This window comes from Trachypithecus francoisi, unplaced genomic scaffold (assembly GCF_009764315.1).
Source record: "Trachypithecus francoisi isolate TF-2019V2 unplaced genomic scaffold, Tfra_2.0 Lachesis_group13, whole genome shotgun sequence".
Lineage (NCBI taxonomy): Eukaryota > Metazoa > Chordata > Mammalia > Primates > Cercopithecidae > Trachypithecus > Trachypithecus francoisi.
In genome coordinates, this window is record NW_022681458.1 from 40,210,621 (window position 1) to 40,234,503 (window position 23,883).

General features: G+C 44.5%; 1 protein-coding gene, 1 long non-coding RNA gene and 1 pseudogene across 3 annotated transcripts in view; 2 read left to right on the forward strand and 1 right to left on the reverse strand.

Moving 5' to 3' along the window:
* Positions 1-6,845, forward strand: part of LOC117094663 — a 29,698-nt gene extending 22,853 nt beyond the window's left edge. The window contains exon 2 of the long non-coding RNA XR_004441630.1: positions 6,143-6,845. This is a non-coding gene — a long non-coding RNA (uncharacterized LOC117094663). The remainder of the gene's footprint in view (positions 1-6,142) is intronic.
* CASP8 (caspase 8) overlaps positions 1-23,883 on the reverse strand; it is a 60,145-nt gene that overhangs the window by 29,695 nt on the left and 6,567 nt on the right. The gene's annotated exons all lie outside the window — the stretch shown is intronic.
* On the forward strand, positions 5,195-6,845 carry LOC117094662 (annotated as a pseudogene). The gene is made up of 2 exons (XR_004441629.1): positions 5,195-5,734; positions 6,162-6,845. The product of XR_004441629.1 is annotated as a protein shisa-5-like (transcript).

The window sequence follows — 23,883 nt, forward strand, 5'->3', positions numbered from 1 at the left end:
GCCAAACTGACACCATTGCACTCCAGCATGGGTGACAGAGGGACACTCCATCTCAACAAAAAATAAAAATAAAAAGAGTTAATAAGTGAATTATAAACCTCAGGTTGGTTGAATTCCTATTGTGAAGCACAGAGATCGTTATTACTTCATTTGCTGTAACCAACTTCTCACCCTCATCTTGAGACATGTGTCTGTGTGACTATTTATATCAGAATTAATAATGTGCATGGTCCTTAGTCCCAGGGAAGCTGAAAGATCCGGAGGTGTTGCCAGAGCTGTAGGGACATGGAGAGCTGGCTCCTGCCCAGCACAGAATGAGGACAGGTCTGCTTTGATTCAATCTCAAGTGGTTTGAATCCTCTCTCGAATCTCAGCTCCCACCTAAAGGTCTGGTCCTGAGACTATTGTGTCTCCTACCATGCCCACCAGCCGGCTGAAAGCAGGTTTGGACCTGTAAGTGTCCCTAAAAATGTCAAGAAAGACCAAACCTCAGCTCAACTGCAACACACCCTTCCCATTCATCTGGATGTGACACCCTTCAAAGATAAACACTGACAGTGAAACCAAAATCCCCCGAATGTGCATGCCCTTTGTTGCCAGCTTGGGAGGTTGTATATAACTAACCTATGGGCCAGGGTGGTATGGTTTCTGGATTCCATGGGGCTGCTCCCCCTTCTTTGACTCTCTGGCAGCTGGTCTTGACTACTGTCCTAGACTCCTCCTCCAGAGCGCTGCAAGGGAAGGGAAACAGATTGCATTCACATGTATCTAATTCCTTTCTGGGCCTTGTAGGGAGAGACTCAAACAGTTGTCTAAGACAAAGGTTTTAGCAGTTGGGATTTTAATTTTTTCTTTTGGTATTAAAATGATCAGACGGTCATGGGGCATTTGCAGTTACTGACCTCAATCGGTATATTCTGCAGCTTGTTGATTGCCAATACCTACCCCTTCTGCTTTCTCAAAAAAACTACTGCAGACAAGAATCCATACTATGGATTTAGAAAGGAAGAAATTGAGTTTGTTAGGCTCTCATTCCAATATTCATGTCACTGAACTAGCTTTTCCAGAATTTTCTTTTCTTTTTTTTTTTCTTTTGAGATGGAGTTTTGCTCTTGTTGCCCAGGCTGGAATGTAGTGGTGGGATCTCGGCCATTTTTTCTTTTTTTTTTTGAGACAGAGTCTCACTCTATTGCCCAGGCTGGAGTGCAGTGGCGCCATCTTGGCTCAATGTAACCTCCGCCTCCCAGGTTCAAGCGATTCTCCTGCCTCAGTTTCCTGAGTAGCTGGTATTACAGGCACACGCCACCACGCCCAGCTAATTTTTGTATTTTTTTTTAGTAGAGATGGAGTTTCACTGTATTAGCCAGGCTGGTCTTAAACTCCTGATCTCAGGTGATCCCACCTCAGCCTCCCAAAGTGCTGGGATTACAGGCATGAGCCACCGCACCTGGTCAAAGCATATGCTTACCGCAGGATCCAGCAATCACGTTTCTAGATATTTGCCCAAATTAGTTGAAAACTTATGTCCCCAAAAAACCTGAACATGAATGTTTATACTAGCTTTATTTGTAATTCATAACTGCCAAAAGTTGGAAGCAACCAAGATGTCCCTCAATAAATGAATGGATAAACTGTGGCACATCCATACCATAGATTATTATTCAGCAACAAAAAGAAATGAGCTATCAAACCATGAAAAGGCATGGAAGAGCCTTAAATAAATATTACTATGTGAAAGAAGCCAATCTGGAGAGTCCACCTCCTGTATGATTCCAACTGTGTGACATTCTGAAAAACACTATAGAGACAGTAAAAACATCAGTGGTTGCCAGGGACTCAGGGGAGGAAGGGTAAGTAGGTTCCACACAAGGAATTTTTAGGGGAGTGAAATTATTCTGTATAATATTGTAACGGTTCCACATGGCATTATTCATTTGGTAAAACCAGTAGGATGTACAACACCAAAAGTAAACCCTAATGGAAACTATGGAACTTTAGTTCAGAATAATTTATTGATGGGGCAGGGCGCGGTGGCTCAAGCCTGTAATCCCAGCACTTTGGGAGGCCGAGGCGGGCGGATCACAAGGTCAGGAGATCGAGACCATCTAGCTAACACAGTGAAACCCCGTCTCTACTAAAAAGTACAAAAAAAAAAAACCGGGCGAGGTGGCAGGTGCCTGTAGTCCCAGCTACTAGGGAGGCTGAGGCAGGAGAATGGCGTGAACCCGGGAGGCGGAGCTTGCAGTGAGCTGAGATCCGGCCACTACACTCCAGCTTGGGTGACAGAGCGAGACTCCTTCTCAAAAAAAAAAAAAAAAAAAAAAAAGAATAATTTATTGATGGGATTCAGGACATGCTACCACAAAATATGGCACCATGACTGACATGGTTTGGATTTGTGTCCTCACCCAAACTCCTGCCCAATTGTAATTCCTAATGTTGGAGGCGGGGCCTGGTGGGAGGTGATTGGATCTTGGGGGTGGTTTCTAATAGTTTAATTTCTAAGAGTTTAGCACCATCCCCATAGTGCCATCTGCATGACAGAATTCTCATGATATCTGATTGTTTAAAAATATGTGGCACGGCCGGGCGCGGTGGCTCAAGCCTGTAATCCCAGCACTTTGGGAGGCCAAGACGGGCGGATCACGAGGTCAGGAGATCGAGACCATCCTGGCTAACATGGTGAAACTCCGTCTCTACTAAAAATACAAAAAAACTAGCCAGGCGAGGTGGCGGGCGCCTGTAGTCCCAGCTACTCGGGAGGCTGAGGCAGGAGAATGGCGGGAACCCGGGAGGCGGAGCTTGCAGTGAGCTGAGATCCGGCCACTGCACTCCAGCCGGGGCAACGCAGCAAGACTCCGTCTCAAAAAAAAAAAAAAGATATGTGACACCTCCCTGCTCTCTCACTTCCCCTGCTCCAGCCACGTGAGATGTCTCACTCCCCCTTTGTCTTCCACCATAATTGTAAGTTTCCTGAGGCCTCCCCAGAAGCAGAGTAGATGCCAACATCATGCTTCCTATACAGTCTGTGGAACCATGAGCCAATTAAAACTCTTTTCTTTATAGATTACCCAGCCTCGGGTATTTCTTTATAGCAATGCAAGAACAGACTAACAGAATGACATATTGAATATTTTAAGCTGAAGGAATTTGCAAAAGCAGCATGTGTGGGAAGGGTTTTCTGACCTTCCCCTGAAGCCAAGTCATAAGACCCTCAGGTGAGAGATGCCCTCACTATACCTGGTGGAAAGGAGCATCCGTATCTCTGAAGGTGAAGGGACACAGAGAGGAATCTAACTAAACAAACGGGCCTTGATAAGCTTCCCCCAGCGGACTACACTTACTTCAAACTCTTTGCTCTACCATATTCTCCACAACTGTCCACCCTCTATCAAACCTACATCAAACTGTAACTGCTTCTTGGAGTCTTCATTTCCTTATAAAGGCTTCCATGTCACATAAAACTTAAATATGTTTATGCACTTTTCTCTTATTAATCTGTCTTCTGCTATAGGGTTCTCAGTCATGAACTTAGAAGGGTAGAAGGAAAACAGATTGTCCTCCCCTACAATATCAATATTGGTCCATCACTTGTAACAAATGTACCACACTAATGCAAGATGTTAATAACAGGAAAGTGTGGGGAGGGGAGAAGGGTGGGAGGCAGAGTGTATCTGGGAACTCTCTACTTTCTGCTCTTTTTTTTTTCTTTCTGAGACAGGGTCTCTCTCTGTCACCTAGGCTAGAGTGCAGTGGTGTGATCTCAACTCACTGCAACCTCTGCCTCCTGTGCTCAAGCGATCCTCTCGCCTCAGCCTCCCAAAGCCAATCTAATTAAGCTAATCTGTTAAGACTCAACAATAAGAAAACAACCCGATTGAAAAGTGGGAAAGAGATCTGAACAGACACCTCACAAAAAGATATGCAGATGGCAAATAAGCATATGAATAAGCTGGGACGACAGGTGCACACCACCATGCCCAGCTAATCCGCTCTATTTTTTCTCTAAACCTAAAACTGTTCTTAAAAAATAACCTGTTGGTGGCCGGGCGCGGTGGCTCAAGCCTGTAATCCCAGCACTTTGGGAGGCCGAGACGGTGGATCACGAGGTCAGGAGATCGAGACCATCCTGGCTAACACGGTGAAACCCCGTCTCTACTAAAAATACAAAAAACTAGCTGGGCGAGGTGGCGGGCGCCTGTAGTCCCAGCTACTCGGGAGGTGAGGCAGGAGAATGGCGTAAACCCGGGAGGCGGAGCTTGCAGTGAGCTGAGATCCGGCCACTGCACTCCAGTCCGGGAGACAGAGCGAGACTCCGCCTCAAAAAAAAAAAAAAAAAAAAAAAAATAACCTGTTGTGGCCGGGCGCGGTGGCTCAAGCCTGTAATCCCAGCACTTTGGGAGGCCGAGACGGCGGATCACAAGGTCAGGAGATCGAAACCATCCTGGCTAACACGTGAAACCCCGTCTCTAGTAAAAAATACAAAAAACTAGCTGGGTGTGGTGGCGGGCGCCTGTAGTCCCAGCTACTCGGAGGCTGAGGCAGGAGAATGGCGTAAACCCGGAGGCGAGCTTGCAGTGAGCTGAGATCCGGCCACTGCACTCCAGTCCGGGAGACAGAGCGAGACTCCGCCTCAAAAAAAAAAAAAAAAAAAAAAAAAATACCTGTTGGTGGCCGGGCGCGGTGGCTCAGCCTGTAATCCCAGCACTTTGGGAGGCCGAGACGGCGGATCACAAGGTCAGGAGATCGAAACCATCCTGGCTAACACGGTGAAACCCCGTCTCTAGTAAAAAATACAAAAAACTAGCTGGGTGTGGTGGCGGGCGCCTGTAGTCCCAGCTACTCGGGAGGCTGAGGCAGGAGAATGGTGTGAACCTGGGAGATGGAGCTTGCAGTGAGCCGAGATCCAACCACTGCATTCCAGCCTGGGCGACAGAGCGAGACTCTGTGTGAAAGAAAGAAAGAAGGAGGGGAGGGGAGGGGAGGGGAGGGGAGGGGAGGGGAGGGGAGGGGAGGGGAGGGGAGGGGAGGGGAGGGAAGGAAGGGAAGGGGGGAGGGAGGGAGGGAGGGAGGAGGAAGGAAGGAAGGAAGGAAGAAGGAAGGAAGGAAGAAAGAGAAAGAAAGAAAGAAAAAGAAAGAAAGAAAGAAAGAAAGAAAGAAAGAAAGAAAGAAAGAAAAGATAACCTGTTGGTGCCTCCTGTGGCCAACGTCATCTGGAGGAGATTTGCTTTCCTTTTCTCTAAAAGGGGAGGAAGTTGAAACTGAGTGGCCCACGATGGGAAGAGGAGAAGCCCAGGGGTACAGGAGGCCTCTGGATGAAGGCAGAGCCTAACACGGGGTTCGGAGCAACCTTGGCCGTTGGCCTGACCATCTTCGTGCTGTCTGTCGTCACTATCATCATCTGTTTCACCTGCTCCTGCTGCTTTCTGTACAAGACATGCCGCCAACGACGTCCCTCCAAGTGTGTCACCCAGCTACCCTGGACCAAATTACCAGGGCTACCACACAATGCCGCCTCAGCCAGGGATGCCAGCAGCACCCTACCTAATGCAGTACCCACCACCTTACCCGGCCCAGCTCATGGGCCCACCGGCCTACCACGAGACCTTGGCTGGAGGAGGAGCCACGCCCTACCCTGCCAGCCAGCCTCCTTACAACCTGGCCTACATGGATGCCCCGAAGGCGCCCCTCTGAGCATCCCCCGGCCTCTCTGGCTGCCACTTGGTTATGTTGTGTGTGTGTGAGTGGTGTGCAGGCACAGTTCCTTACGGCCCATGCGTGCTGTGTGTGTCCTGCCTGTATATGTGGCTTCCTCTGATGCTGACGAGGTGGGGAACGATCCTTGCCAGAGTGGGCTGGGACCAGACTTTGTTTTCTTCCTCACCTGAAATTATGCTTCCTAAAATCTCAAGCCAAACTCAAAGAATGGGGTAGTGGGGACACCTTGTGAGGTGGCCCCTGAGAGATGGGGGTTCTCCAGAGCACATCTGGAGTTCTTCTCCAGCTTACCCTAGGGTGACCAAGTATGGCCTGTCACACCAGGGTGGCGCAGCTTTCTGTATGATGCAGATGTGTCCTGGTTTTGGCAGCATAGCCAGCTGCTGCTCGAGGTGATGCAGGCGAAGCTTGGGATCTAACCAAGGTGGGCTTTGATCCTTTAGGCAGATGTCCCATTGCTCCCTGGAGCCTGTGTCATGCCTGTTGGGGGTCAGGCAGCCTCCTGATGCCAGAACACCTCAGGCAGAGCCCTACTCACCTGATAGCTGTCTGCCTGGACTGTCCCCTGTCCCTGCATCTTTCCTGGGACCACCCGGAGGGCCACATCCACACACAGCCTAGCTGCCCCCAGGAAGCTCTGCTGCCCTTACTGGCCCTGCCCTTCCCACAGGTGAGCAGGGCTCCTGTCCACCAGCACACTCAGGTCTCTTCCCTGCAGTGTTTTCATTTTATTTTAGCCAAACATGTTGCCTGTTTTCTGTTTTAAAACATGATTAGTTGATATGAGACTGAAACCCCAGGATTGTGAAGGGAAATTGGCTCAGAGAGATGGACAACCTGGCAACTTTGAGTCCCTGCTTCCCCTGACACCAGTCCCATGGAATATGCAACTCCTGTACCCCAGTCCAGGGTGTTCTGGCAGCAGGGACACCTGGGCCAAGGGGCCATCTGGACCAAAGGTGGGGTATGGGGCCCTGGATGGCAGCTCTGGCCCAGACATGAATACCTCGATGTTCCTCCTCCCTCTATTACTGTTTCACCAAAGCTGTCTTAGCTTAGAATCTGTTGTGTTTCTGAGTCTAGGATCTGTACCCTTGTTTACAATAAATGCAATCATTTGGAAAAAATAAAATTAAAATAATCTATTAATTTTTTAAAGTCTCACACTGTATTCTCACTTGATACATGAATAAAGGTGACACTGAGGTGAAATGAAAAAAGGATGGTCTTTATAATAAATAATGACAGATCAACAAGATAGCCATATAAAAATAAAATGAACCTTGATTTCCTACTCACACAAAATTCAAATCCAAGTGGATAGTCAATCTAAATATAAAAAGGAAGCAACTGACCAGGCGCAGTGGCTCACGCCTGTAATCCCAGCACTTTGGGAGGCCAAGGTGGGCGGATCACTTGAGGTCAGGAGTTCAAGACCGGCCTGACCAACATGGCAAAACCCCCACCTCTACTAAAAATACAAAACTTAGCTGGGCATGGTGGGGGGCACCTGTAGACCCAGCTACTCATGAGACTGAGGCATGAGAATCGCTTGAACCCAGGAGGCAGAGGTTGTAGTGAGCCAAGATCACACCACTGCACTCCAGCCTGGGCAACAGAGTAAGACTCTGTCTCAAAGAAAGAGGAAGCAATAAAACTTTATGAGCAATCCTAAGAGAATGTCTTTATGATATTGGAGTAGACAAAAACTCAAAAAGGACACAAAAAGTGCTCACCCTAAGGGGAAAAAACATCAACGGGATCATTTTAGAATTAAGAGCTTCTTTTCGGAAAAATGATACCATTAAGAGAGTGATGAGGCAGGCTAGAGAATAGGAGAGGAAATGCTATGATAGGGAGTAATCTCCAACGTGTTGGTAAGTGAAAAAGGGGCGTGGCAGAACAGCATGGATAGAACAATGAACAGATACGGACAAAAAGAGCAGCCATTAGAAATTACACAATGGTGTCTCCTCTGCATCTCAGCCTTCTAATATCATAGATCAATAGCGCCAAAGTGAAAACACTGTCAATGAATTTCTGAAGGAAAATGTGCATCTTGTTTTGAGTATTAACTGAAAGTCTCACTCAGGCTGAAAACCTAAATTGATGATGTTGCTACTTGGGATAGTCCATTACAATCGCCTCCATTGTCAGCTACATCTGCACCTCATCTGGACAGACATTCACTCGGCATGCAAGGTGGATGCTCATCAAAGCCCCCTTCTGCTGGGGCCTTCCTGCAACCAGCAACACCCAAGGACCCCTGCACTCGATCCACCCACAGGGCGTGGTTCCTCAGGATTTTCTTTCTCTACTCCCTATTATATTGTTCTGGATATTTTTCTTTACCTGCTTAATTACCAAAATAGTAGAAAAAGAGAGAGATTTTTAATTACTATACTAAGGAAATGGAATGTTTTATCCTCAAAAGTCAAGGCTGTCATTCATTAATAGGTTGTGCTGTCCAGGTACAGCAACTCACACCTGTAATCCCACCAGTTTGGGAGGCTGAAGCAGGTGGATCACTTGAGGCCAGGAGTCCAAGACCAGCCTGGCCAACATAGTGAGACCCCCATCTCTACTAAAAATACAAAAATTGGCCGGGCGCAGTGGCTCACACCTGTAATCCCAGCACTTTGGGAGGCCGATCACGAGGTCAGGAGATTGAGACCATCCTGACTAAAACAGTGAAACCCTGTCTCTACTAAATATATTAAAAAATTAGCCAGGTATGGTGGCGGGCGCCTGTAGTCCCAGCTACTCGGGAGGCTGAGGCAGGAGAATTGCTTGAACTTGGGAGGTGGAGGTTGCAGTGAGCCAAGATCTCGCCACTGCACTCCAGCCTGGGCAACAGAGCGAGACTCCATCTCAAAAAAAAAAAAAAAAAAAAGAACAAGAATTAGCCAGGAATGGTGGCATGTGTCTGTAGTCCCAGCTAATTGGGAGATTGAGGCATGAGAATCACTTGAACCTGGGAGGCAGAGGTTGCAGTGAGCCAAGATCACACCACTGCATTGGGCAACAGAGTGAGACTCTGTGTCAAAAAAAAATAGGTTGTGCTAATGAGGAATCTCAGAATCCATTAGGCTGCTGTGCAGCCCCTGGGGAAATGTGGAGCTGAGGGTCAAGGTCACAGACAGAAGGAAGGAGCCTTCAGCCTGGATGCTACGGGGACCCAGTGAGCTCTCAGCAGGCTCCAGAAGCAACCTAACACCCCGCCAGTTCAAGCAATTCTCCTGCCTCGGCCTCCAGAGCAGTTGGGATTACAGGCGCCTGCCACTGCGCCTGGCTAATTTTTGTATTTTTAGTAGAGATGGGGTTTCACCATCTTGGCCAGGCTGGTCTTGAACTCCTGGTCTCGTGATCCACCCACCTCGGCCTCCCAAAGTGCTGGGATACAGGCGTGAGCCACCGCACCAAGCTGACTTCTTCCTAAAATTCTAAGCAAATCTTACCCAAGGGCAATTGCAGCTCCTTTCTTGCCCCTATCCCTGGCCCCCCAAAATTCCAAAAAACAATGAAAGTCAAATGAAGAACATTTTGCCAGCGTTCCAGTTGACACAACTTTTGCAATTTCTGCAGCCAGAACAGACTCTTAGCAAACTGGTGTGGGAGGGTTGGGATCTGAGCAGAACATGAAGTTCACATTTTTTCAAAGCTGCAGGACAGACCCTGGTGTGCAATGGCGAGAACACAGGCTGGGGAGTCAGGCAGCTGAACTGGGGGTGAGGCTGGTCGATTCAGCTCTTAGTCCAACTTCAACATTTTCAAATGTGAGAAATTAGACTAGAGGATGTCTAAGAACACTTTCCGTCCAAACATTTAATGATTGCATAATAATATGTTTTTTTCATTCAAATTATCATCTTATTTTTCTTCTGCAATTCCAGTGTGTGTGGGGTTGGGGTGGTCTTCCAGTTCCAAGACATGATGGCATAGATTCACTTTCCCCTGCTTCTCACCTCTAAGTACACCTAAATACCCTGGGAATAAATCAACAGACAATCACACAACAACCCTAAGAGGCGGAAAGTAGAGGCAGACTGGCTGAGGACCCAGAGGCAGGAATAACACTCTGTTTGTGCCCTGGGCTGTCTTTTTATTCCCACACATGCCAGACTGAAAACGAAAGAGGCCTGCAATCCAGAACCACCAACAGGCCTAAATTAAAAAGAACAAATGGCTGGGCCCAGTGGCTCATTCCTGTAACCCCAACACTTTGGGAAGCCGAGGTGGGCGGATCAACTGAGGCTGGGAGTTCGAGACCAGCCTCAACATGGAGAAACCCTGTCTCTACTAAAAATACAAAATTAGCTGGGCGTGGTGGTGCATGCCTGTAATCCCAGCTACTCAGGAGGCTGAGGCAGGAGAATTGCTTGAACCTGGGAGGCGGAGGTTGTGGTAAGCCAAGATTGTGCCATTGCACTCCAGCCTGAGCAACAAGAGCGAGACTCCGTCTCAAAAAAAAAAAAAAAAAAAGAAGAACAAATAAGGAACAAAAAGAAAAGCCTTCTCTCTTTGGCCAAAGGGCCAGGAAACAGCAGCAAAGCGGAAACCCAGCAGGGAGATACATGCCCATGATTCACGCCTGGGCAAGGACAGCTGACCTGGCCTGCAGCAGCAGGGTCTGCAGGAGCTGCCTGGAACCCACGCCTCACTCCAAACCTGGAGCTGTGGCAGGCTACCGTGGTGTTCCCCTGGGTCTATGATGAGGAAGTGGAAGCAGCAGATGATTGCAACCAGACTCAGATTTCTAGCTTTGTTCGTGATACTCCAGATGGTTATCAAGTCCAACTAAATCTCCTCATGGCCAGGCATGGTGGCTCATGCCTGTAATCCCAACACTTTGGGAGGCCGAGGTGGGTGGATCACTTGAAGTTAGGAGTTCAAGACCAGGCTAGCCAACATGGTGAAACCCTGTCTGTACTAAAAATATAAAAATTAGCCAGACGTGGTGGTGCATGCCTGTAATTCCAGCTACTCGGGAGGCTGAGGCATAAGAATCACTTGAACCTGGCAGGTGGAGGTAGCAGTGAGATCAAGCCACTGCACTCCAAGCTGGGTGACAGAGTGAGACTCTGTCTCAAAAATAAATAAATAAATAAATAAATAACCTCCTTTTGAGGTCAGGTCAATCAGTCGGTGACACAATTCAGATCTTAGATGGTGGATTTCCAGGCATAGAATGCATCTGATAATGGCCCCAGATTTGTGGCCCAAGCCACACATCAATGGGCCCAAGCATGGGGCATATATGATAGATGCCCTATGCTCTCTATCACCTCCAAGCGGCAGGGATGATTGAGTGTTTTAGTAGACAATTGAAGGACAGGGTGAAGTGACTGACGGGAGGGAATAAAAGAACCTCGGCCTAGACTATGCATCTCAGGGTAACAGTCCGGGGTTCCGGTGTGGCAATTCCTCGAAGGGGCAGTCCATTTGCACTGCATATTTGATCAGACTGTCTACCTGCTTCCTTCTATTGCACAGCCTCAGTCTCTCTGGGGAACCCTACAAGGGTCCCCCTTCCCCTTCAATTCCTTTCTAAAGACTCAGATAGGTGAGAGATTAGAATAGCTATTAAAAAACAAGGCATGTGAGACAGTAACCCTCTTCATCAGTCATCCCTTTGGTGCTGAGCATGGATTTTTTTGCCTGCAAAAAATAATCACTATCAACTTGAAGCTTCTAATTCAACATTTTCCATAAAGTGGCTTTGTTGCTTTGCCTGATTGTTTTCAAGGGATGAATATCAATGTATAGAAGAGAAACTATTTTTTTTTTTTTAGTCATCAGAGGATCCAGACCAGATTACAACCCACCTCCCTGGAGGATAGTTGGAAGATGCTACCCTCACCCAAGTCACAGTGGGTGGGGAAAATTCCCCCAACTGACAGGACTTGAGCGCCTATGAACCCATGAGCCAGGGTACAGAGGAGGGATAAGTGGGAATCTAACCTTCCTTCTCTCTCTCCTACAGAATAGACTGTGTGACTTCCAAGTCACTAAATTCATTGATATGCCTGCCCAGGCAGTTCCCCCACTGAATTTGACAAAATGCTGGATGTGTCCCCATAAATAAATATTTTGTTCCTGTGCCTCTGGATGCTGCAAACAAACATTTCTGTAAACACGGATTTTTCTGGTACCTAAGCTACCCCAACCATATTAATCTGCACACGATGCAATGCTGTGACTGGACTCTGACACTGCAGGAGCAGAACGCATTCTGAGATGTCAGCTTGCTCCTGCCCAAGTTGAAGGCAACTGGAACATCTGGGAAAAGGGGACTGGAATCCACCATCAGGGCTATTATGGCCTCATTAGTGGAGACACTTGCTCCCATCTTACATGGACTTTTCAATTCCACTTAAGGATTTTGCCCAAGAGGAGGGACTTCTGCGTGGTTGACCCCTGTGGTAATTTATGACATTTACACTCTCAGCACTATATGTGTTCCCTTGCAGTGTTACTTCCTTTACCAAAAGCATGCCTGGCCAGGTGCAGTGGCTCATGCCTGTAATCCCACCACTTTGGGAGCTGAGGCAGGTGAATCGCTTGAGGTCAGGAGTTTAAGACCAACCTGGCCAACATGGTGAAACTCCGTCTCCACTAAAAAAAATACAAAAATTCGCCGGGCATGGTGGTGAGTGCCTGTAATCCCAGCTACTCAGGACGCTGAGGCAGGAGAGTCGCTTGAACCCAGGAGGCGGAGGTTGCAGGTGAACCAAGATAACGTCATTGCACTCCAGCCTGGGCAACAGAGCGAAACTCCGTCTCAAAAAAAAAAAAAAAAAAAGATGGACTCCAGGCAATTCCCACTGTTGGGTCATTTAACTAGAAAACACTGTGCACAACCTGTCTTTGACCCTCACTGAGGTCATGAATGCTGCTGTTTCAGCTTTGGAGGCACGATGGGCAAGCCTCAATTCCCAGGCCTAACTAGTGTTGAATAAGTACATAGTCCTTGACATACTGCTGGCCAAGCAGAGGCCCATGCAACTGGCAACACTTCATGTTGCGTCTTGATCAGTGAGACTGGCAAAGTAGAACAGTTCATTGTCAGGCTTAGGAAAAAAGCCTGTCTCTCTAAAGCAGACTCAATGGGCTATGGGAACAAATGGTCACACTGGGGCTCATGGTTGTGTTCTATATTGCAGGCAGGCTTGATCATCCTGCTAGGAGTGATCTTGATCCTGACCATGGTCCGTTGTAACTGCAGACTAATAACCTGGCTCCTAACACAGACCATCAAAATCCAACCCATTCAGGTCCGTGATGGGGTAGCCTATGTTTCTCGCTTGGGCTCTGAAAAAATCAAAGGATGGAGTTGAGGAATTATTTGGGCTCCAGGCCAAAATCCTATGTGTAATCTGTCAGGCCCCGCCATTGGCAATTACAAAGGCTTCACCTGGCAGGCCAAACAGGGGATTGCTGCCCCCTGACCCCTCACTGCCTCAACAGACTTGAACAGACTTGGTGCATAATCCATGCATGGCAGGTCCTTGAGGGAGCTGCAGTCAGCACTCAGCCCATCGCCTCCTGCATGCCTCGGGACAGCCATGCTGTTATGCATATTAAACTAACTTATCAAATCACCTAACTTGTTCAGTTGGCCAGGCCCTCCAAAACAGTGTGGAACAATACATTAATAATGATATTATCATGTTTCTGAGTTTAATGAGAAGCTCTCCAAAATTTCCTAATTAGTATGATTTTTGATTTGGATTTCTGGTAGGTATTTTTATCAAGTTAGGGACTTTTCCTTACCTATTAGCTTCCTAGCATTTGATAAAAATCAGAAAGGGGTATTAAATTATCAAAAAGAAACGTCAGGATCTTTTGAGATGATTATAGAATTTTTCTGTTTCAGTTTCTTAAAAGTAAATTATTTACATTACGCGTGTGGATTCAAGACTATGTGCACTTTGCAAAGTGAGTTGGGAAATTTCTTCTATATCCTATAGCTGCCTCAATAACAGAAATTTTCTTGTGTGTAAATTGTTTTTTTGTTTTTTTTTTTTTTTTTTTTTTTTTTTTTGAGACGGAGTCTCGCTCTGCCGCCCAGGCTGGAGTGCTGTGGCCAGATCTCAGCTCACTGCAATCTCCGCCTCCCGGGTTCACGCCATTCTCCTGCCTCAGCCTCCCGAGTAGCTGGGACTACAGGCGCCCGCCACCTCGCCCGGCTAATTTTTTTGTATTTTTTTAGTAGAGACGGGGTTTCACCGTGTTAGCCAGGATGGTCTCGATCTCCTGACCTCGTGATCCACCCGTCTCGGCCTCCCAAAGTGCTGGGATTACAGGCTTGAGCCACCGCGCCCGGCCTGTGTGTAAATTGTTAATTGCTTTTAATTAAATGGAAATTAGGTATTGACCTTTTTATGTATAGGAATCCTTTTCTATTGCTTTATCAATTATATTTTATTGTAGTAAGAACATTTAAGCAAGATCTACCCTCTTAGCAAATTTTTAAGTGTACAATACAGTATTGTTGACTATAGGTACAATGTTGTGCAGCAGATCTCTAGAACTTACTCATCTTGCTTAACTAAAACTTTATGCTTGTTGACAGGCAACTCCTCATTTCCCCCTCCCCAGCCCCTGGCAACCACCATTCCACTCTTTGATTCTATAAATTTGATTACTTTAGATACCACATGTAAGTAGAATCACGCAGTATTTGTCTTTCGGTGACTGGCTTATTTCACTTAGCATAACGTCTTCAAGATTCATCCATGCTGTCACATATTATAGAATTTCCCTCTTTTATAAGGCTGAATAATATTCCATTTTATGTGAATACCACGTTTTCTTCCCCCTTCATGTGTCCATAGATATTTAGGTTGTTTGCACATCTTGGCTACTGTAAATAGTGCTGCTATGACCATGGGAGTATAACATATTTAGAAATCAAGAAGTATGGTGCTTCTAGCTTTGTTCTTCCTCAAAATTGATTTAGCTATTTGTTGGCCTTTTTATACTTTAGAGGTTTTTTTCTGTTAAAAAAAAAATCTATTGGGATTTTAATAGAGATCACACCAAATTTGTAGATTGCTTTAGGTAGCATATGCAATAGACTGATGTTTGTTTCTCCTAAAACTCATATGTTGAAACCTAATCCCCAGTGTGTTGGTATTTGGAGGTGGGACCTTTGGGAGGTGATTAGGTCATGAAGGTAGAGCACTTATGAATGGGACTAGTGTCTTATAAAAGAAATCCCAGCACGCTCCATCACCCTAATTCCATGAGGACACATGGAGAAGATGGCCATTTATGAACTAAAAAGCAGGCTGTCACTAGATAGCAAATCTGCTAGCTACTTGATCTTGAATTTCCTAGCCTCCAGAACTGTGAAAAATAAGTTTCTGTGTTTTATAAGTCGCCAGTCTATGGTATTCTGTTTTAGCAGGACTAAGGCACTGTATATGCATGGATTTATTTCTGAGCTCTCTCTTCTCTTCTGATGGCTTACATGTTTATCTTTATGCTATTCCCATGCTGTTTCAATTACTATAGCTTTGTAATATATTTGAAACATAATATGAATCCCATATATGAAAAGCTCACATCTAACATCATACTCAATAGCGAAAATTTTCTTATATATGGTCTTGATGATGTTGAGACTCTTTCCTTCTATTTCCAATTTGTTGAAAGCTTTTTTTTAATCACAAAAGGGTATTAAATTTTGCCAAATGCTTTCTCTGCATCTGTTGAGATGATCATGTGATCTTTATATCCTTTACCCTGTTAATATGTCATTTCACATTGATTTATTTTTGCATATTGATCCATACTTGCATCCTAGGGATAAATCCCACTCGGTCATGATGTATGATTATTTAAATGCGCAGTTGAATTTGATTTGCCAGTATTTTGTTATGAGTTTTTATATCTATATTCATATATTCATAAAGGATCTTAACCTGCAGTTTTCTTTTCTTGTGGTGTCTTTGTTTGGCGTTGGTGTCGGGTTAATGTTGGCTGCATAAAATGAATTTGGAAGTGTGCCCTCTTCTTCAATTTTTAAAAATAGTTTAAGAAGAACTGGCATTAATTCTTCCTGAGATGTTTGGAAGAATTCACCTGTGAAGCCATCTGGTCCTGGACTTCTTCGTTTTGGGAACGTTTTTGATTACTGACTAAAACTCCACATTAGTTACGGGTCTGTTCAGACATTGTATTTCTTCATGATTTAGTCATCGTAGATTGGAAGGTTTTATGAATTTATTCATTTCTTCTAGATTATCCAGTTTGTTGGCATAGAATTATTCATTGTAGCCTCATGATCCTTTTTATTTCTGTGGCATCAGTTGTAATGTCTCCTCTTTCATTTCTGATATTGTCTATTTGAGTCTTCTTTCTTACTTAGTCTAACAGGATTTGTTGATTTTGTTTATCTTTTCAAAAAACCAATTATTTTGTTGTTCTTTTCAAAAAATTTGTTGATTTTTTTTCTATTGCTTTTCTATTCTGTATTTTCTTAGTTTCTACTCTAATCTTTGTTATTTCCTTCTACTAATTTTGGGCTTAGTTCCTCTTCTTCCTCTTCTTCTTCATCTTCTTCTCCTCTCCTTGAGGCACAAAGTTAGACTGTTTATTTGAAATCTTTCTTCTTTTTCACTGCAGATGTGTATTGCAAGAAAGTCCCTCTTAGTGCTGCTTTGCTTAGTACTGCTGGTATCGGAAAGAAGGGCAAAAGAGAGCCAGATCTCAGGAACCTGGTTTCACTTATCAACAGACAAATGCTGTCCCAGCTTGCATCAGAAGCCACCAGGGACAATATCAAAAATTTCACAATCATGCTGCAGTGTGAGCTTCCCGAGAGCAAGCTCTGGGAGGATCCGGGTAAGGATTGCCCGCCACCTGTGATGCCTCAACAGGGAGGAGCTCCTTGCTTGAAAAGGGAGAAAACTGCCAAACAGGAGATGAAGGAAACTGAAAGAAGTAGCCACTAAGAAAAAGCAACATGAACCCAAAGCACAGTCAATCCAAGGTAACTGAGAATCCAGGAGAAAACAAATTAGAAAAGTAAACTGGTAAGTGTCTACATAACTCCTTAAAAGGTTTGTTATTAACCAAAAAGTAAAAATCAAATCAGCCAACAACAACCAAAAAAAAAAAAACACTAGATATTAGATGAAGATATCCAATAGTGGAAGACAAATGCATTTTTAAGAAGTAAGGAAAAGACTGGGTGCGGTGGCTCACACCTGTAATCCCAGCACTTTAGAAGCTCAAGGTGGGCGGATTATTTGAGACCAGGAGTTCGAAACCAGTCTGGTCAATATGGTGAAACCCCATCTCTAATAAAAATACAAAAAATTAGCTGGGCATAGTGGCAAATGCCTATAGTCCCAACTACTCAGGAGGCTGAGGCAGGAGAATTGCTTGAACCCAGGAGGCGGAGGTTGTAGTGAACTGAAATTATGCCAGTGCACTCCAGCCTGAGCAAAAGAGTAAGATTCCATCTCAAGAAAAAAAAAAAAAAGAAAAAGAAAGAAAGAAGGAAAGAAAGAAAGAAAGAGAGAAAGAAAGAAAGAAAAGAAAGGAAAAAGAAAGGAAAGAAAGAAAGAAAAAAAGCAAGAAAAATAAATAAATAAATGTTTCAGTGTTTTATTGTTTCCTACGCTGAGGTGGGAGCGAATATTCTCTGAAATTTTCTTGTAGATAACCTTTAGAAATTTTAAATGATATCCCATATATTCCAGGCATATTTTCTCAAACACAGCAAGTTCCCCACTTGCCCCACAAGATGCCCCAAGCCTTCTCAAGGCTCCTTTGGGTCATCTGGATTTCAGCTCAGCCTTAGTTTCCTGACAACATCATGTTGTTCTGTCATACTTTTCTCTTTTGCCTCCCTTGTTATTTGTTACGCCTGCTTGGAATACTCTTTCCTCTTTGATATCTCCAAAGTGTGAATCTACACAACACTGTCCACTTCCTCCAGGAAGTCCACCCGGACTGTTCCCACCTAGTATATCTCTTTCACGTTCTTGCACATTCAGTCAGAAACCTACAGCTGCTCTCCATTTGCCAAGAGGTTGTTTTCTAAGTTTATACCAAGGTTGTTTAATGAGATCGCAAAATGCCACTTCCCATTTTTCCCCTAGCTGGCTTTTTAACCCATGTCATGCCTGACATCTAAACCTACTGCTTGATCACTACACAAGGCTGGCCCACAGACTGCTTTGGCACAAAGACCAAAGACTACTAGGCTCAATGTTAATTCCTGTCTTTCTGGGCCAAGACAAAGCCAGAAGACACAGAGCCATCCACTGATGCACCAGTAAATTAATGACTTTACAAACCAGCATGCATTCTTGCAGGGAGTGTGTGCAAGTAGGAAAAAAAACTGTCTGGGTATCAAAATGATTCACCAAGCTGTACATTTACAACTTGTGAATTCTTCAGTATTTATGTAAGGTTTCAACACAAATTTTACATCAGAAAATCAACATGACTCACTCCAGTCTTCTAATTTTCTATTTTTCCTCCAGGACCTTGCTGGATGTTTTCTTTTCTTTTTCTTTTTCTTTTTTTCTCTGAAGATCTGCTGGAGAGATGTTTTCATAAAGATAAAGAAAAGGGTCTGGACAAGGTGGTTCATGCCTATAATCCCAGCACTTTGGGAAGCCGAGGCGGGCAGATCACTTGAGGTCAAAAGTTTGAGACCAGCCTGGCCAACATGTTGAAACCCCATCTAGCCAGGCGCGGTGGCTCAAGCCTGTAATCCTAGCACTTTGGGAGGCTGAGACGGGTGGATCACAAGGTCAGGAGATTGAGACCATCCTGGCTAACACGGTGAAACCCCGTCTCTACTAAAAAATACAAAAAACTAGCCAGGCGAGGGTGGCGGGCGCCTGTAGTCCCAGCTACTCGGGAGGCTGAGGCAGGAGAATGGCGTAAACCCGGGAGGTGGAGCTTGCAGTGAGCTGAGATCTGGCCACTGCACTCCAGCCTGGGCGACAGAGCGAGACTCCGTCTCAAAAAAAAAGAAACCCCCTTTGGGGGGCCGAGACGGGCGGATCACGAGGTCAGGAGATCGAGACCATCCTGGCTAACACGGTGAAACCCCGTCTCTACTAAAAAAAAAAACAAAAAAAAAAGGAACCCCACCTCTACTGAAAATACAAAAATTAGCTGGGCACGGTGGCAGGCGTCTGTAATCCCAACTACTCAGGAGGCTGAGATGGGAGAATCTTTTGAACCTGGGAGGTGGAGGTTGCAGTGAGCCAAGAACGCGCCACTGCACTCCAGCCTGGGCGACAGAGCAAAACTCTGTCAAAAAAAAAAAGAGAGAGAGAGAGAAAAGGGTCATACTAGGGAAAAGGAACAAACACAGACACACTGAAAAGAATCCAAATGGTTAATAATATGACAGAGAATCAGAGACTATGAAGATTTAATTCAGAGGGGTGAGGAGAGAAATAACTTGGCACTGCTTTTCAGCTAAATGTATTCTTTACTTGAAAACTTCTGTCTGACCAGACAGAGTGGCTCACGCCTGTCATCTCAGCACTTTGGACAGCCGAGGCAGTTGGATAGCTTGAGCCCAGGAGTTCAAGACAAGGCTGGGAAACATGATGAAACGCCATCTCTACAAAAAGTGCAAAAATTAACCAGGTGTGGTGGTGCACACCTTTAGTCCAGCTACTCCGGGATGGGGAGCTGAGGTGGGAGAATCACTTGAGCCTGGGAGGTTGAGTCTGCAGTGGGGCAAGGGTGCAGTGAGCCAAAGTCACACCACTGCACTCCAGCCTGGGCGACAGAGCCAAACTCTGTCTCTGAAAAAAGAGACTTTTTAGTAGAATTTTCATGTTGGCTTGCTGCCCTCTAGTGGGTTTATTAGGGTTTATCACAAACACTATGGGATTCACTCTGGCAATGACCATTAACATAAAATACCGATGGTTCTTGGGCATAACTCTCCCCCTGGGAAGTCAGATCTTTGACTTCATGGAGTCAGGAATTTCTTATTGGCCTGGACAACAGAAACATATCTGGAAAATCCCCAAATATTTGGAAATGAAATAACACAACTCTAAATAATCCATGGGTCAAAAAATAAATCAAAAGTAAATTATGTAGTATTGAATTAAATTAAAATCAAAACAAAATATCAAAATGCTACTAAAGCAAGGCTAGGGAAAATTTACAGAACTAAATGCCTAAAAGGAGCAGAGGCGGGGAAGGGCAGGGGGACAGGATTCAAGAGGGCATACGAAATATTTTGGAGGTAATGTATATGTTCACTATCCTGTCTGCAGTGATAGTTCGACCCATATATATACAGTCATATGTCACTTAATGACGGGCGTAAGTTCTGAGAAATGCATCATCAGTGATTTCATCATTATGCCAACATCATAGGATGTAGTTACGCAAAACCTAGATAGTATAGCCTACTACACACCTAGGCTATATGGCCTAGACTATTACTCCTAAGATGCAAACCTACAGAGCATGTTACTGTATTGAATATTGTAGGCAATTGTAACACAATGGTAAGTATTTGCACATCTAAATATGTCCAAACATAGAAAGGGTACAGTAAAAATACAATATTATAACCTTATGAGACCACCATCATATATGTCATCTGTCATTGACTGAAATGGCACTTGAATATATATGAGTGTGTCTATATGACTGTATATATGTGTCGTACGTATGTCAAAATTTATCAAATTATATACTTTATATGCCATTTGTTGTATATCAATCATATCTCAGTAAAGCTGTTTTAAACAGCACGTGGCTGCACTATTAGGCAATACAACCCAAGTACAATTACTAAGACAATACTAAAAGCATATATAATTAACAAGCTAATAAAGGAGTAAGGTGAACTTTCTAAAATTACTTAATCCATCTAAAAGAAATGAAGAAAGTAAAGAGAACTGATGTCACAAATAGAAAACAACTGGAAATATAGTCGATTTTAGCCCAATTATATTGATAATTACATTAAATGAAAATGGACTAAATACTATAATTATAAGAAAAGTGCTTTCCAGAATACATTTTTCTAAAATAAAAGAAAAACCTGAACAATATACCACTTACAGCAGACACATTTCAAGCATAAGAGCATCGAAACACTGACAGTGTAAGGACGGAAAAAGATGCACCAACTGATACCATTATACTAATATCACATGAGGCAGACATAAAGGAAAAATGATACGAATTTAAAATGAGAAATTGACAATCCACAGTCATAGTATAAGATTTTTATGTTCCCTTCTTGATAATGGGTAAGAAAGACGGACAAGCAGTAGAGTTATACAAGATTTGAACAACACAATTAACTTTGACCTAAATAACATAAAATCTTGACCTAAATAACATAAAATCAATTATGTTAGTGCCTTTCTTTCCTCATTCATAAAGTTACTATCATAATGATTCCTGCTGGCGAAGTTCCAAGATGGCCAAATAGGAACAGCTTCAGTCTACAACTCCCAGCATGAGCAATGCAGAAGATGAGTGATTTCTGCATTTCCAACTGAGGTACCAGGTTCATCTCACGGGGGCTTGTCGGACAGTGGGTGCAGCCCACAGAGCGTGAGCCAAAGCAGGGCAGGATCACCTCACCTGGGAAGCACAAGGGGTTGGGGAATTCCCTTTGCTAGACAAGGGAAGCCATGACAATGGCACCTGGAAAATTGGGACACTCCCACCCTAATACTGCACTTTTCCGAGGGTCTTAGCAAAGAGCACACTAGGACATTATATCCCGCACCTGGCTCTGAGGGTCCCACACCCACGGAGCCTTGCTCACTGCTAGCACAGCAGTCTGAGATCGAACTGCAAGGCTGGGGGGGAGTGTCTGCCATTGCTGAGGATTGAGTAGGTAAACAAAGGGGTCTGGAAGCTGGAATTCGGTGGAGCCCACCACAGCTCAAGGAGGCCTGCCTGCCTCTGTAGACTCCACCTCTGGGGCAGGGCATAGCTGAACAAAAGGCAATAGAAACTTCTGCAGACTTAAACGTCCCTGTCTGACAGCTTTGAAGAGAGTAGTGGTTCTCCCAGCATGGAATTTTGAGATCTGAGAACAGACAGACTGCCTCCTCAAGTGGGTCCCTGATCCCCGAGTAGCCTAACTCGGTGACATCTCCCAATGGGGCCAACTGATACCTCATATGGCCGGGTGCCCCTCTGAGATGAAGCTTCCAGAGGAACAGGAAGCAATATTTGCCATTCTGCAATATTTGCTGTTCTGCAGCCTCTGCTGGTGACACCCAGGCAAACAGAGTCTGGAGTGGAACTCCAGCAAACTCCAACAGACCTGCAGCTGAGGGTCCTGACTATTAGAAGGAAAACTAACAAACAGAAAAGACATCCACACCAAAACTCCATCTGTATATCACCATCATCAAAGACCAAAGGTAGATAAAACCACAAAGATGGGGAGAAACCAGAGCAGAAAAGCTGAAAATTCTAAAAATCAGAGCACCTCTTCTCCTCCAAAGGAACACATCTCCCACCAGCAACAAAACAAAGTTAGATGGAGAATGACTTTGACAGGTTGAGGGAAGAAGGCTTCACACGATCGATAATAACAAACTTCTCTGAGCCAAAGGAGGTTATTCGAACACAACACAAAGAAGCTAAAAACCTTGAAAAAAGTTTAGATGAATGGCTAACTAGAATAAACAGCAGAGAGAAGACTTTAAATGACCGGATGGAGCTGAAAACCATGGAACGAGAACTACGTGACAAATGCACAAGCTTCAGTAGCCGATTTGATCAAGTGGAAGAAAGTGTATCAGTGATTGAAGATCAAATGAATGAAATGAAGCAAGAAGAGAAATTTAGAGAGAAAAAGTAAAAAGAAACAAACAAAGCCTTCAAGAAATATGGGACTATGTGAAAAGACCAAATCTACATCTGATTACTGTACCTAAAAGTGATGGGGAGAATGGAACCAAGTTGGAAAACACTCTTCAGGGTATTATACAGGAGAACTTCCACAACCTAGCAAGGCAGGCCAACATTCAAATTCGGGAAATACAGAGAACGCCACAAAGATACTCCTCGAGAAGAGCAACTCCAAGACACATAATTGCCAGATTCACCAAAGTTGAAATGAAGGAAAAAATGTTAAGGGCAGCCAGAGAGAAAGGTCGGGTTACCCACAAAGGGAAGCCCATGAGACTAACAGTGGATCTCTTACAGAAACTCTACAAGCCAGAAGAGAGTGGGGGCCAACATTCAACATTCTTAAAGAAAATAATTTTCAACCCATAATTTCATATCCAGCCAAACTAAGCTTCATAAGTGAAGGAGAAATAAAATCCTTTACAGACAAGCAAATGCTGAGAGATTCCGTCACCACCAGGCCTGCCTTACAAGAGCTCCTGAAGGACCACTAAACCTGGAAAGGAACAACCGGTACCAGCCACTGCAAAAACATGCCAAATTGTGAAGACCATCGATGCTAGGAACAAACTGCATCAAGTAACAAGCAAAATAACCAGCTAATATCATAATCAGAGGATCAAATTCACATATAACAATATTAACCTTAAATGTAAATGGGCTAAATGCTCCAATTAAAAGACACAGACTGGCAAATTGGATAAAGAGTCAAGACCCATCAGTGTGCTGTGTTCAGGAGACCCATCTCATGTGTGGAGACACTGATAGGCTTAAAATAAAGGGATGGAGGAAGATCTACCAAGCAAATGGAAAACAAAAAAAGGCAGGGGTTGCAATCCTAGTCTCTGATAAAACAGACTTTAAACCAACAGAGATCAAAAGAGACAAAGAAGGCCATTACTTAATGGTAAAGGGATCAATTCAACAAGAAGAGCTAACTATCCTAAATATATATGCACCCAATACAGGAGCAACCAGATTCATAAAGCAAGTCCATAGAGACCTACAAGGAGACTTAGACTCCCACACAATAATAACCGGAGACTTTAACACCCTACTGTCAACATTAGACAGATCAATGAGACAGAAAGTTAACAGGATATCCAGGAATTGAACTCAGTTCTGCACCAAGCACACCTAAGAGACATCTACAAAACTCTCCACCCCAAATCAACAGAATATTTATTCTTCTCAGCACCACATTGCACTTATTCCAAAATTGACCACATAGTTGGAAGTAAAGCACTCCTCAGCAAATGTAAAAGAACACAAATT